Genomic DNA, 14,790 nt, shown 5'->3' with positions numbered 1-14,790 from the left:
TATGAAGCTCTTGTCGAAGAGAAGAGGAAAAGAACCGGTGAAGAAGATGACACATCAAAGCATCACAATACGGGGAATGCAGGGAAAGAAGGACAAGGCCATCCTACGCCACGAAAAGAGATAGGAGAAACAAGCATGAAGCCTGGAGGATCGAGCCAACCTTCTCGGATAGAAGTCAATGAATCTATGAAGAAAGGAAAAGAACGAGTGGCGCCAACTTACAAGCTAAGGTCGGACATAGAACAAACAACCGACTTGCGGAAGGTCCTTGAGGAGAAGGTTTTAGACTGTCATGTCGACCTTACTTTGAGAGAGCTACTTGGGATTGCTAAGAAGGAGTTCCACGATACTATCGTGAACTTGATTAAGCGGAAGCGGCAACAAGAAGATGACGAGGAGGTGAAAACAAGTGCCATAACTATGGCAAGATCGGAAGAGGAGAAAGAAGAAGAAGTGATGGCGGATAGCCATTACTCTCGGCCTCATTGGGCAAGAGTGACAACGGAGATGCCGGTGAAGATCGGGGAGAAGAAAGAGACTGTGGTAGCTTTGTTTGACCATGGTTCGGAGATTAACCTGAGGTCCACCGAGTTCTACAAAAAGGGAAGATGGCCAATTAATACAAACCACGGATGGAATATTCGAGCGGCAAGGAAGGCCACAGAAGACTTGTACGGAGCTTGCCCCAATGTTAAAATCACGATTAAAGATGTGGAGATGGATCAACACTTCTTCGTGCAAGACTCGGCTTCACATCCTGTCATCCTAGGACAACCGTATATCACATCATCCCGGATGGAGACCAAGGTGTTCGATAATGGAGCGGCTTTTGCACGAGTCAAGAGCCTTGAAAACCAAAGATCTGTTCAATTCTTGACGGTGCGAGCCAATCACAGAAGGAACTGAGATAGCCTTGGAGGCAAATCTTCAAATTTTTAGAACGGACTATTGAAGCATGGGGCACAAATAGTCCGAGCAATCATAAGTCCCCACAAGGAAGTAGAGCACGTGGATTGCAACAAGAAGCAACATGTGTCACACCTAGTGGTGCATGTAACCTAACACTACTCAACAAGAAGTACAAGCGTCCGATACAAGACTTTGAGAAGGCGCTGAAAGAAGAAAGCATAATAGGAGAAGAAGAATTCGTAACTCATATTCTAGAGGAAGCCTCATTTAACGACACCATCGAGGAAATCGAGGAAATCGTGGACTTGAGCTATCCTCACGATTGACACGAGATTTTGGTTAACTCCGTCAACATGTACGCTATCATCGAGGCATCTTGATGGAGGAAGCTCAAGTCAACACAAAATATAAAACGGTGGATAAAAAGATCAAGCCAGTTGCGGTTCCGCTACCAGAAGATAGCTGGCAAAAGATGAAGGAAGTTTCTAATGATCCAAGCTTAAGGGATCGAAAGGCAATAGGTTATGTCTTCACTAAAGAGACAAAAGGGAAGCTACGAGTTGGAAAGGAGGATTTCCTCCTCCCTGAAGAGGAGAGAATGTTCCGCGGAATGCTTGAGAGACATGGGAAAGCCTTCACCTTCTCCCCACAAGAGATCGGATGTGCCAGCCCGAAGATGATAGAGCTGATGGTGATATTTACGGTGCCACATGTACCTTGGAACCTCAAGACGATACCGGTTCCAAGAGCTCACATTCCAATGTTGATTGAGCTTCTAAAGGAAAAGGTTAGGATGGGAATTATTGAGCCATCCAATGCTTCCTACTCCAATAGATGGTTTACGGTGCCGAAGAAGAATGGGTCCTTACGCTTTATTCAAGATCTCCAACCCGTCAACAAGGTGACGATCCGAAATGCCGGAATTGGTCCAAGCGTTGATGAATTTGCCGAAGCCTTCACAGGAAGATCGATCTATTCCGTTGGTGAGCTCTACTTGAGTTATGATCAGTTTCAATTGGTCATCGATAGTAGAGACATAACGACAATGAGGATGCTGATCGGGTTGGTAAGGATGTGCTCCTTACTCCAAGGTGCGGCAAATTCCGTAGCCCACATGGTGAATGCCATGAATAAAGTGTTGAGGGATTGCATCCCTGATATCACAATACCCGTCTTAGATGACATTCCAATCAAAGGATGCTTGGTGGAAGAGAAAGATGAATCGAACGATGAAGATGATTGCCGAAGATTCGTCATCGATCATATAAATGATAGCGAGAAGGTGTTGCAAAAGCTTGACGATGAAAATCTCACATTTTCAGGAGAGAAGTCTGCATTCGGTCAACCTGAATTATTGGTAGTGGGACACTTATGTGGGTCTTATGGCTAGAAGCCATCTCCATCCAAGGTGAACGCTATTCAAGAGATGAAAGAAGAATGTGTGTCTCAAATAGAGGTGCGAAGATTCTTGGGAGCATGTGCATTCTATCACATATGGATTCCACATTATGCTCATGTCGTTGAACCATTGTATGGATTACTTAAGAAAAGGAAGAAGTTCGAATGGGAAGATGAGCATACCTACGCGGTTCAAAAGCTAAAGAAATTATTATTGGAAGCTTTGACACTGTGAAAAGCCGAATACACCGAAGGTACCCCTATATATGTGACAGTGGATACGAGCCCAACCGGAATTGGATGGGTGATAAACCAAGAAGACAAAGAAAAGAATCGGTATGCAATCCGATTTGGTGCAAAGGTGTTGACCAAAAGACAAAGAAAGTATGCCCAAGTAAACAGAGAGCTATGGGGAATAGTATCTGCGGTTAAAACCGATTGTGACTACCTTATCAAAACAGAGGTCATAATCGAAACTCATTGTCTACCTATTCTTGGAATGATATCCGGTTGTGCGACACCGGATATTGCTATGTTGTGATGGATTGCCTATATCAAGTCCCTCAACCCCGAGATTCGACATATAAATGGAAAGCATAATGTGGTGGCCGATATGTTGTCAAGGGCAAGGTATGAGGGTGAAGAAAATTGGCACTTTGACGAAGAGGATGTTGGCCTAAACTTCTTTACGGTTTCTTGTGCTCAGGTGCTAGTAGTTTTTAAAGTAGAAGATTATGAGGGAGAATTCATCGAAATTGGCTAGTACTTAAGCCCTCTTACAAAGGATGAATCATGGTCAAAGGAAGACTTCTACTGAATTAGGAAGAGGGCCTACAAGTTCTTCCTCAAAGAAAGACATCTATGGAAGTTTCGAAAGAAGAAGAATGGAACTCCACTTTGAGTGGTGTGCAAGAAACAAGATCAACAAACACTAATTGCTGAATTTCATGATAGTGTGTGGGCAGGTCATCGAGGTATATGGGCAACTTTCGCAAAGCTCAAGGAGAAGTATTGGTGGCCGGGTGTTTACAAAGATGTAGCAAGCTATGTTGAAACATGTAAGCAATGCCAATTATACTCGAATATTCAACATAGGGATGAACTTCATCCGACATATCCATTATCAATGCATTATAAGTGGTCGGTAGACATAGTGGTTATGCCGATGGGATTGGGGCAAATGAAGTATTTCGTGCTAGCAAGAGAGGATCTCACCAACCAAGTAGAAGGAATAAAACAACATCAGCGGTTTGTAAGTTTCTCCTTGAAGATGTTATTTGTCGATACGGATGTGTCGGCAAAATAGTAGCAGATAGGGGGGAGTTAGATGCAAATGAAGCTAAAGAGTTCTTTTCAAGGATAGGCGTCACACTATCGCTCACCATGGCATACAACCCAGACGCAAATGGGAAGGTGGAACAGGCCATAGTCCGATTGTTAAAGCTCTAGCAAAGGCTTGCGACGGGAAAATGGGGAATTGGCCACAATTACTACCTTATGCATTGCGGGCTGATAGAACTACACATAGCACGACTACAGGATATATGCCGACCGAACTCATATTAGGGCAAAAACCAATAATGCCTATCGAGTAAAGTATTGCTTCGTGGACATCTTTTCCATGGCAAGATGAAATGAGTCGAGAAGATTTGCTAGCTATAAGGATTCAACAATTAGAACAGAGGCCTGAAGATGTCGAGTTGGCAATAGAATGGTTGCTCCAGGCTCGATTGAAGAACAAGAAGAATTTTGATAAAGAGCATCGTCTTCGACAAAGAAAAATTGAAGAAGGAGATTGGGTTCTTGTCTATGATAGTAGTCTCGATAATCAATATAGCACTGCCCGAAATTTTACAAAACGATGGTTTGGCCCGTATATGGTTAAGAAAATTGGAAACAATGCAACCTATTTTTTAGTGGAGTTAGATGGAGCTCGACTTGCCTTGCCAATTGCAGGAAAGAGGATCAAGATCTTTAAGCGAAGAGAGGCCCCAAATCTTGAGATCAAAGCTCTAGATGATGTAGCCTCGAACATCCAAGATGAAAAAGAGTAATTAAAAGAGGAACCTCACTACAATTGGCACATACCGGTGGATGTGCAGGTTTGGTGGGGGTGAATGTCGTGTGGTTTTTCACACATGATATAAAAACTAGTAAAATAATTATTTAAGATTACCTTAATGTATTGATGTGGAAAGATAGATGTCTTGAAGAGCTTCATAACGTATTTTACTACGCATGAAATGGATAAACAAGCATCATCACGTTATGTGAGTGAGAAGTTTGAAGAGAAAAGGGGAAAAAAACAAAACTGTGAGATATCCCACATAGATAGGATAAAATTGGATTCCCCAATATATATACGACGTACGGCCCGGTCGGGAACGCGCGCGTGGATGCGTACACGGTGCGGTCGGGACGCACGTGTGCGGATGCGTCTACGGTTTGGTTGCGATGCACATATGGATTATGCATGGGCTGAACTCTATGTATGATTGTGGATCATGTGGCCGCGTCTACGGTTTGGTTGCGATGCACATATGGATTATACATGGGCTAAACTTTATGTATGATTGTGGATCATGTGGCCACGTCTACGGTTTGGTTGCGATGCACATATGGATTATGCATGGGCTGAACTTTATGTATGATTGTGGATCATGTGGCTGAATTATACGAACGGTCTCATGAAACTAAAAGTAAAGGTCAAGCAACTAAAAAAAAGGAGGCCATGCAACTAAAAGTAAAAGGCATGCAACGAAAAAAGGAAGCATGTAACTAAAAGTGGACATGCAAAGTAAGATTGGGAAGGGGGATCAACAAAGAGTTCAATATATGTACCATTTTTTCCCTCTAGTTTTTTTCCTTCTTCTCTCTCCGATTCCAGAAACAAATTATCTCTCATATTGATATCAAACTGTGGGTTTGGCTTGCTTGGTTGGATCAATCTTTCTTGTCAAAAAAATATCTCTCATATTAATATTGGATCGCTCCTTATATGGTTGTTGGCTCCAGATGGAGCTCCCGTTGGATAGTGGATGGAGCTCTTGAATCGTGGGGGGGCTCGCGTTGCGCGATCGACTCTAGCCATGGCTGATCGTGGTTGGTTGTCCCCCTCCCCATGATTCGTACGTATCAATGAGCAATCAAGAGTTTCTATTCCCCACCCTCTGAGAAGCATAGTAGAATAGCCATGGGATTATCCTAATAGAAGTGTATGTTTGGATTATGGTAGGGTAGGAATGGGGAGTGTGAAGAGTAGTCGGGAGGTATCAATATGAATTGGAGCTTTGCGAAACGAAAGTAGCTGTTAACGGTAAAGGTGGAATCGGAAAGTCAACGACCAGTTGTAACATATCCATAGCTTTAGCAAGGTGAGGGAGACGAGTATTACAAATAGGATGTGATTGAAAGGATGATAGTACTTTCACACTCACAGGTTTTTCAATACCTACAATTATAAATACTTTACAATCAAAAGATTATCATTATGAAGATGTATGACCCAATGATGTTATTTATAAAGGTTACGGATCTTTTTTTTATTCTAGGGACTTTATGATGAGTCTGTTGATCAATTTCCACAAAGAATGTTTATTGTATTCATTTTCTTTCCTTCAAAGAGGATTGTTATTTGGTTGCTTGCAAATACACTTCATGCGCACAAAAGATTGATATAGTACTTCAAGCATGTAGTATTATATCATCGAAACATATGATTGATAGAATGCGTCATCAGGATTATTACGAGATTGTTTATTCAGAATCTGATTGAAATTAATCTGGTAGTTGGGGTTTCGGGCCATACTTCTATGTTCTATCATAAATGATATGCTTTGTTTTAGAGATTTCTTTATCGTCTTGAACAACGCCGCCGACTATGAAGAAGCTTATTGTTGATTGGAAAACTTCCCGATCCATTCATTCAATATTTCTATTTCTAGAAGATAGATTGCCAAAATCCAACAATATTTTAGGTATCAGAATACCACAAAATGTTCATTCAGAAAGTTTGATTCGATTGTTTTGGAGAAGTATACAGGATGCTCCATTTCTACATATTTTGAGATTGTCTTTACATAAATTTAAAAAAAGTTTGTTAACTTTGTTTATCTTTCAAGAAACAAGGGAATAAAAAATATAGCCATTGTACCTTGGAATTTCTACATCTCTGAGATTGATTCAACAATATTGTTCCTAAAAAATCAGGTACATGGACCACTATTGAGAGCTTTTAGATCTATCAATTGGAATAGCATTACTCGGAAGGGGGGGCGATGTAGTTGGTATGAATACCGATCGTATGGGGCAAACATGCGTTTTTGCCTGAGTCGAGTTTTTTTTCATTATCGAAGGTATAGAAAACATAGTATCTTGGCTATTGGGGGGACTAAATACTTTGCAAGAAAATGGATCTATTTTATTTCGGCACTCCTGGAATCTTATTTTGATTCTTGTGTAAAAAAAATTGAGTTTTTTTTCAAAGGCTATCCAAAGATTCCTTTTTTTTCTTGGGTTATAACCTGGGTTTTCGGTCAATAGTAAGGAGAGTTTGCATCAACAATGCAGGAGGAGAACCCTACTTCAGCCTTTTTGTGACCAATCAAGTTTTTACGAAACTCCCGATTACGCTTATGGTTAAGCTTATGGCAAGAAAGAGTTCCTGTGACAGTGCCGACATCCGATTAGTAAATCGGCTTGGGTTACACTTCCAGATCATGATATTTTGAATAGATTTGGACACATTTGGAGGATCCAACGGGTTAATATTCCTGTACTACCCCTTGTTGGTCCCGAGGGACGGAGGAGGCTAGGTTAGCTGAAAGATGGTTATCGGTTTAAGGACGCAAAGTTAATGGACCCATCAAGGGTAATGAGGGGCAGTGAAAATACCCCGAGCCAACGTCCGAGCACTAGGCGCTACGGCACCGATGTAACCCACGCCAAACTCCCAAGAAAAGCTTGAACGACTTTTGACAAGTGGGTACCTGTACCCAAAATTGACACAAGTGGGTAGGTAGAGAATACATAGGGGCGCGAGACAACTTTCTCTAAGGAACTCGACAAAATGGCCTCGTAACTTCGGGAGAAGGGGTGCCTTCTCATAGAGGAGGTCACAGTGACTAGGCCCAGGCGACTGTTTACCAAAAACACAGGTCTCCGCAAATTCATAAGACCATGTATGGGGGCTGATGCCTGCCCAGTGCCAGAAGGTTAAGGGAGTCGGTGACCTGATGACGGGTGAGCCGGTGACCGAAGCCCCGGTGAACGGTAGTCGTAACTGTAACGGTCCTAAGGTAACGGAATTCCTTGTCGGGTAAGTTCTGACCCACACGAAAGGTGTAGAAAGACTCAGTGAAATAGACATGTCTGTGAAGATGCAGACTACCCACACCTAGATAGAAAGACCCTATGAAGCTTCACTATTCCCTGGGATTGGCTTCGAGCTCTTCTTGCGCAGCTTAGGGGGAAGGCGGAGAGGGTCTCACGATCCGCACATAGTGACGGATTCTCACGACACCATTTTTCCTTTGCGATATGCACATAGGCAAGACAACTGAACACCTTTACATGTTTGTAAGAAATGTCTTTGTCGGTTCACATTCTCTGTAGTATATCTCCGTCCAAGGGTGCTAAGGGTGATCTGTTTATCATGTACATCGTTGTCCAGAACATCTTGGACAACTTGGCATGTGCAAGCATACTCCAAACCCTCTCCATGATGGCCCGGTTCATTCTCTTGGCTAACCCATTGTGTTTTGGTGTCTTCGACACGGTATACTCGAGCCGGATTGCCTTCTTCCGAATTATCCTTGGTATTCTCCGCCATTGTCCGCTCGGATTGCTTTTTAGCTTCCGACCAGTTTCTCTTTCTACTGTTGCATAAAACTCCTTGAAGACGGACGGTTCCTAGTCCTTCGTCTTTAGCAAGGAGACCCACAACTTCCAGCTATGATCATCTATGAAGGTCACGAAGTACTGCGATCTAGCATGTGACTTCGTGTCCACAGAGCATAGATCGTTATGCACGAGTTCAAGCGGTGCCTTCCTCCTCGTTGGTGGTCTCGACTGAAAAGAGGTTTTGTTTTCCTTGCCGGCCAAACAATCGGTGCACATCTCTCCAGCTGCATGTTCTTTACCTCCGGAATGAGGTCATCTTCGGTAAGTCTTTGCATCCCCTTCTCACTCATGTGACACAGTTGCTTGTACCACAAATGACAGTGTCGACTCCCATATTTGCTTCCCATGAACATATCCGAGCTTGCATAAGATATAGAGTGTTGATCCTCTTTGCTCCGGCCACAATCAGGCTCCCTTTGTTGAACTTCATGACTCTGTTTCAGATGCTATCCGTGTAGCCTTCGTCATCCAGCCGACCGGCTGATATAAGGTTCAGTCGAACCTCTAGAATGTTTCAGACATATTTCAGTACTAGTCGACACCCAATTGACGTTACCAGGCACACACATTATCGATGCCGACAATTTGGCACGCACCTCTATTTCCCATCCTTACAAGGCCATAGTCTCCTGTCTTGTATGATGAGAAGCACTTCCGGTCGGGGGTTAGGTGGAACGATGCTCCCAAATTGACCACCCAAGTCGATTCATCGTCAACAAGGTTCGCTTCATTCTGCTCACAAATGACCATCAATTCCTCCTCACTTGTCCTTATTGCCCACCTTCCCTTTCATTCTGAACTCTTCTTCAAGTCGGCATTGTCAGCTCCCCCTTTTTCCTTTCAAAAGTGTCGACAATTCTTCTGGAAGTGCCCTGGCTTCCCACGGTAGAATCATGTGGGCCTCCCCTTGACATTGACCTTGTTCTTGACTTCTCTCGGTTCCGGGGACTCCTGTTTCGGCCTCTCCCTCTATGTGTATCACTTTTCGTGACTAGGGCCTTTGGGTTAGAAATTGCCTCCTTGTCCTTCCGACGAGCCTCCTCGTCCAGCAAGATCGATTTTACTCTTGCCAGGGATAAGTGCTCCCCTTCTGGTCCGACATTGCCTAGTGTGATGACTACTGTCTCCCAGCTATCTGGAAGGGATCTGAGCAACAACAATGCCAATACGTCGCCAGCTAGAGGTACTTCGAGCAAGGTATTCTAGTTTATTATCCCGTGCATGGCGTTCATATGCTCTGCCATATTGGTGCCATCCTGATACCTGAGTCTCACTATTTTTCGAAATACTAAGACTCGATTCACGACATTCTTCTGCTCCAACATAATGCCAATAATCTCCCAGATCTCATGAACCTTGTTCTCTTCATAGAAGTTGTAGAGATTCATGTTAATGAAGAATCAAATGTATGGCGTTGTCTTCATGTGCATTACCTCCCAGGTTACGATATCAATCTTGTCCGGTATTTTATCTCCGAACTGTACTGGAAGCCAAAGATCTTTGACCACTAGCATGTTCCTCATCTTCGACTTCCAAACTGAGTAGTTGGAGATAGGGAGCTTCTACATGCCTCCGAATGAATCTTCCATTTCACTTTGTTTGTTCGAAATTTAGAACTTCGCTTTGATACTAGTTTGTGAGGAATCCTTCTCTGGCCACAACCGACATTCAACCGTAAAATGGAAGAAACAAAATAGAAAGTAGAGATTGATACACTTACACAGGAAAGAGACAACACTATACGTTAACGTAGAAAACCTCAAGAGGACAAACCATGGGAGTTGGTAGACTCTAAACAGGTTCACTATATGAGAGAGGAAGGCTAAAATGAGAGACTCAGAGGCAATAACCTCGAGCTCTGTGTCTTTGCCAACCGGCGGTTACAACAAATACAACTTTTGGTATCTCTCTCTCTCTCTCTCTCTCACCTTGTCTCACACTCTGTACAATAATACGCAACAACTAAACAAGAACAACCTACATACGATAAAATTTTCCCTAGTTATTCATACTCATATAACTTTTGGGCTATTTACAAGCATAGCCTCAATAGGCGCATCCAAACATATTTACTAATATGTCCCTACTACTGATTCACACTAGTTGGATAACTATTGGATCCATCTGGTTTGATTTCTTCCTTCGGCTCATCCGATCCCCATCCGGAGGGATCGATTTCCCAACAAATAGAACAGTTAAGGTAATTGTAGGTTCTTGTCGAATAGGCAAGTGTATTATCTTGGAATAGTCTCTCTAGTCACCTATAAAAAGGGGGCCGAGAGCACTGTATCAACATCGGTTTGTTTTTATTATTAATATAATTTTTGTAGTATACATTGTGGCGTATGCGTTGTTGAGTTTCTCTATTACGTATATTATATATGGGTGAAAGCATGAGTGGAAACAATTAGCTATGTCCTTGACATAGCTAATTAGCTATGCAAAAAGCTACCATTGATAAATAGTCATTTTTGCAAAAAGCTACCATTGAAAATAGTTCAGAGTTTTAATTATATAAATGAGCACCATAAATGTGCAACATAAACGTGCAGCATAAATTGACATGTGCACCATAAATTATATATTGAATTCCTAGGTCCATTATGCATGATCCTTTGCCACATCACGTGGGCCATCTTTGGTTGAGTAATCTGGCTTAGATTACTACCACTGTGGCTAAACCCTATCGAGTCCACTCCTCCATTGCCACCATTCTACACTCAGTTACCGGCACTGTGTGGTCCTAGTATCATCTGCCACTATTCGATCTGACGGAGTTCACTACTCCATTGCCACCATTCTACACTCAGTTGCCACCACTGTTCAGTCCAAGCATCATCTACCAAGTTCACTCCTCCATTGCAACCACTCTACACTCAGTTGCCGCTACTGTGAAGGTTGTATATTGCTGCCACTTTTCGATTCGACGGAGTTAGCTCCTCCACTACCACCATTCTACTCTCAATTGCCATCATTGTGCGTTCCAAGCATCATCTGTCACTGTTCGATCTGACGGAGTTGACTCCTCAATTGCCACTACTATTCGGTGACTAGTCCTGGATTGCTACCACTTTTCGATTTGACGGAGTTCACTCATGTCCATTGCCATCATTCTACACTTAGTTGTCGCTACTGTTCGGTTGTGTATTGTTGCCACTTTTCGATCCGAGGGATTTCACTCCTCCATTGCTACCATTGTACTCTCAGTTGTTGTCACTGTGCATTCCAAGCATCATCTGCCACTGTTCGATTTGACAAAGTTCACTCCTCCATTGCCATCATTCTATACTTAGATGCTGCTACTGTTCAGTCCTGGATTGTTGCCACTTTTCGATTTGACGGAGTTCACTCATCCATTGCCATCATTCTACACTTAGTTGCCACTATTGTTCGGTGGTGTATTGCTGCCACTTTTCAATCCGAAGGAGTTCACTCCTTCTCCACTACTGCCATTCTACACTAAGTTGTCGTCATTGTGTTCCAAGCATCATCTGCCACTGTTCGATCCGACAGAATTCACTCCTCCATTGCCATCATTCTACACTCAGTTACCGCTATTGTTCGGTCCTGGATTGTCAAAATTGTTCGATCAAATGGAGTTCACTCCTCCACTGCTGCCATTCTACACTCAGTGTCTACCACTATTCGGCCCTAGATTACTGCCACTGTATGGTCTTGGATTTGAACAACTATTCTGTCTATTAAATTATCTTGTGTATTGTTGTGTATAATCTTGTGTGTTGCGGAATATTTTTGTGTATTGTTGTTGCCCATAGCCATCTTTAATACGTGTCTTTTTTTCGGGAAAATTAGGGTTTAAACCCGTCAAGCCAAATGGAAGGGGAAGGAGGGTGTTTAGAATTACCCGTCAATGATCATCAGGATAGGGATGACACTATCAGGACATAACAAGCAATACAAAAGTATTGGGCAGAAAAAAAAAGAAAACATCATCAATTGTTGAAGGATATGAAAGCCACATTGAGTAAAGGTAAAGATAGTATTGGTTGTGATATAGGTCTAAATATCACTGAGAATGGAAATAATGAGACTACTATCATAGAGAGAAAGGTTGTAATCTATTTCAATGTTCAAACCAAGCACATCAGCAATCAAGACAAGAAGGTAGTACTTTATTGAATATTAAATGATCCATCGATAAAGGAGCTAGTTGATTGTGATGGTCTTAATGCAAACATAACATCTCTACTAGTATTAATCTCTGTCAAGTTATTTGAGTCAGTTGACACCAATTTCAAAGGAAAGGTGTGTAAAAGAAAGCATCTAGTTAGGAAGTCGCTTAAACCAAGTGATTTGACGTCTCTATTTGTAGTATCTCTAGGAAAGTTCATTAAACACAACTTCATTTATTCATGGCAAGCCCATCAGTTTAAGACTTGCATATCTGATTTTCCAAATGATGTAGTAGTCTCGGTAGTAGATTTCGCAGAGAATTATAATTTCACGTAGCAGAATGAAATTCAATCTATGCATTGGTGTCCAGTGTAGGTATTACCATTTTTGTGCACATAACATATTTTCGAGTTTCAGGTGATGTTAAAAAAGTAATTCATTTTTTTATTTCTGATGATAAGAAGCATGATACCTTGTTCATCCAACATTGTTTTAACTTACATTGGAAATGATTATTAGCTAAATGTTTGGAGTTTACTCAACATTGGGTCTAGTCTAATGGAGTTGCGTCACAAATCAAGGCTAGATGTCCATTTTATTTTGTGGGGAGGTATCTTGCTATAACAGGTTTGGAGATGAGATGGAATTTTTTTGGGTCTGGTCATGGTAAAGGTGAACATGATGGTGCACGTCTTGTTATAAAGCGGGCACTTACCCATGAACAACTAAAGGCAGATGGTGTGTAGATGAATTGTGCAACACATGTAGTTGAAATTTTAAGAGTTAATATGTCAACGAGTGCAACTGGTGTTTATTCTTCGCAGGTCCGAGATAACAAACGTGAATTTTGGGAAGTGAAGATAGATGAAGTAAATAGGGAGAAGACCTGGGAGTGCCAAGGAATTACCAAATTGAGATCTCTCCATGCTCTTCGCGGTTATTCTAGGCTGGATGGTCATTGTATTGCGGTTAGAGAATTAACTTGTTTTTGCTTACATTGTGTGCAAGGAAATTGGAGGTATTGTTTAAACAAAGCATATATTCAGAATTGGGAGTATCATACATTGAATGATAAGGAAGCAGTTGATGGAGAAACAGAAAGGAATGCTAACTTCACATATCAAGGACATGGAGATACTTTGAGTGATGACTTAAATGTTTGGGATAATTTCGCTGTAAATGCAGAAGAAGGCAATTCAGAGGGTGCTGATTTCTATATATTGAAGTGCATGGTTAGTAAACAGTGTGCAACGCAGAATATATTAGATGCTTGGGGAAATGTTGTATCTACCGGGCCATTCTACATCGAAGGTATTTTTTATGCAAGACTAGATGATTACGCTTATGTGTATAGGCTACTAGAAGACAAACCAGTGGTGTGCATGTACTCTCATTTGGTCAAGAGCAACAATGTCCCAATGTCGCAATTGAATAGCTGCTCAGGTTTATACATAGTTAGTGCTAATGTGTATGAATGTATTTACAACAGTATGCCATGGAGTTTGTAGCTACAAGTAGCAATTACCAGTTTTCTTGTAAAACAAACAAAGCACATGTATTGCAAATAAACAGTTTAATGGACCTGTTTAGGAGTTTTCTTTTTGATATACAGTCTAGTTTTTGTGCTTCTTTCTCAACAAAATCGTGTGTCATTTTTATATACAATCTTCTTTCTGATATACAACTTAATAATATCGTTTAGGGTTCTTCTTTCTGAGATACAGATTTACAAGTGAACCGTGTACAAGTTAAAATAGTGTGCATAATTTTAAGAAAAAGCACTATCATGAAATCAGCAATCCTAAACATACTCTTAAAATTACATAGTAGATAAGTTACTCAAAACAAGCAATTTAATTCTTCATTGATTAAGTGGTATCAAATTACATATTTATAACATCCCATTGCCAATGTCTTCAAATCGCCTATAAATAGCTAACCTCTTGCTAGTCAGTGGAACTTCTCTACATATATGATCTGCATACCGAGCTCGGTATGGAGTTCACAACCATGTAGCTAGTTGGCGGCTCAATGTTTTCACCAAATAGTGTTTAGGCATTTCATCGGGTAGAATGAGACAGTATCTGTGAATGTTGAAGTAATGTTAGAAATGTTCTGTATCCAAAATCAACGTATTGTCGCCATTATAATCTGGCCAAGTGTCCCAAAAATCATAACGTCTTTTGAATCTTGCAACATCCTTCCCCTCACAATTCTCTCATGTCCACTGACCCTTGAAATGTTGTCACCACTTCGGGAAGAAGCTTTCTACACACTTCCACACATCTGTACGTGGTTTTTCACTCCAAATAAACAAATCAAAGTATTGCACAACCCATTCCAGAAATTGATTTGTGTCCCTCCTTGGTGTCCTATATCGCACACTCATCAGGACTTTATCAAGGTCCAAGATCAAGGCTCTTCTTTCGACCTCTAATGGTTTAGGTT

Source organism: Azolla caroliniana, unplaced genomic scaffold (genome assembly GCF_043228905.1).
Source record: "Azolla caroliniana isolate FFs.n. ecotype wild unplaced genomic scaffold, voAzoCaro1.0.p SCAF_12, whole genome shotgun sequence".
In the NCBI taxonomy this organism is placed as follows: domain Eukaryota; kingdom Viridiplantae; phylum Streptophyta; class Polypodiopsida; order Salviniales; family Salviniaceae; genus Azolla; species Azolla caroliniana.
This window is presented reverse-complemented; position numbering follows the sequence as displayed.